This window comes from Crocodylus porosus, unplaced genomic scaffold (assembly GCF_001723895.1).
Source record: "Crocodylus porosus isolate Cpor-Errol unplaced genomic scaffold, CroPor_comp1, whole genome shotgun sequence".
In the NCBI taxonomy this organism is placed as follows: domain Eukaryota; kingdom Metazoa; phylum Chordata; order Crocodylia; family Crocodylidae; genus Crocodylus; species Crocodylus porosus.
The window spans coordinates 19,382,586-19,383,911 of NW_017728914.1; positions in this window are offsets into that span (position 1 = coordinate 19,382,586).

Genomic DNA, 1,326 nt, shown 5'->3' on the forward strand with positions numbered 1-1,326 from the left:
CTGCCCTTTGGGCAGGGGGCTGGACTCGATGATCTCCCGAGGTCCCTTCCAGCCCTAATGTCTATGAAATCTATGAAATCTATGAAATACTGTCGCAGCAGCCCAGGACGTTTGGGTTCCAGAGCTTCAAATATTCTCTGCATCTTAAACTGCTTTGTCTCTGTATCAGTTAATTAAACAAGCTTGCAGGCTACAGTATTTGTTGCAATAGCATAGCATTGTTCCAGGCAGCTTGTGGACACTAGACACACAGTGGACATGCATGGTTGTGGCCTGATTTTTCAAAAGAGCAGACTTCCTCTAGCTTCCACTGGAAACAATGAGGGCTGGGGAGGAGGCAGGGTGCAGGGCCTCTGAACAGGCAGCCAGTGGGGAGTCCAATCTAGTTCTCTTTTGCTGTGCTAATTAACTCATTTGTTGCTGCACCGGTGAGCATTCCTGTAAAAAGGACAGTTTCAGTTTAACTCCATGTCATGCACTGAGGGCAGAGAGGGGAAGTAAGCATCTTGCTTGGTGTCATATGGCAAGCCAAGGCCAGGAGCTCAACCTATAGCTCATGGTAGTGATATGATTGAACACCTAAACTATGAGAAAACGCCACCACGCTTCTCCACGTAGCTTTGCATTCATTGTGGCTCTCAGGATCTCAGGCCTGAGTTTCCACTTTTCCATTGTAGTCAAGCCATCCTCGATGGGGGCCTGGGGCAGAGCTGGGCAAACAACAGATTTCTCAGCTCAGGATCTGAACCAAAAAAATTAGGAGAAAGTGGTTTGTATTTAATTGGAAATATATATGCATACCCATACAATACAATGTGATATGATGCAATGTGATTTGTTCCCAACAAAATGAAAAAACAAAAACCACTGCATTTTGGGTCAACCCAGAATGCTTTGCTGGGCCCAGCGCAAAATGTGTTGTTTCATTCTGAGAGTTATTTAGCCCTGTATTATTATTATTTTTTTAATTTAAGTCGACTTTAAACCCTATTTCAGAATGACAAGTTTTTATTTGGAAAAAAGGTCAAAATGGAACACGCCAGTGTTTCCAAAACAAAGAACCTTTTCATTTTGAAAATAGTGAAATGAAACATTTCAGCATTTTGGAAATATTTTCCAGCACACGTGTGTGTGTGTGTGTGTGTGTGTGTGTGTGTTTTGCCAATACTTTTCAAAGAATTTTCTCCAAATTCACATCTAGTTTTGCTACTTCTGAAATGCCACTTGTCAGTGAATGTAATATATGTCCAATAAAAATGCCCTGCTTTGATTCTGAGCACCTGTGGCCGGTAGCCTGTTGTTAAGGCCTGATGCCACAGGGTAGAT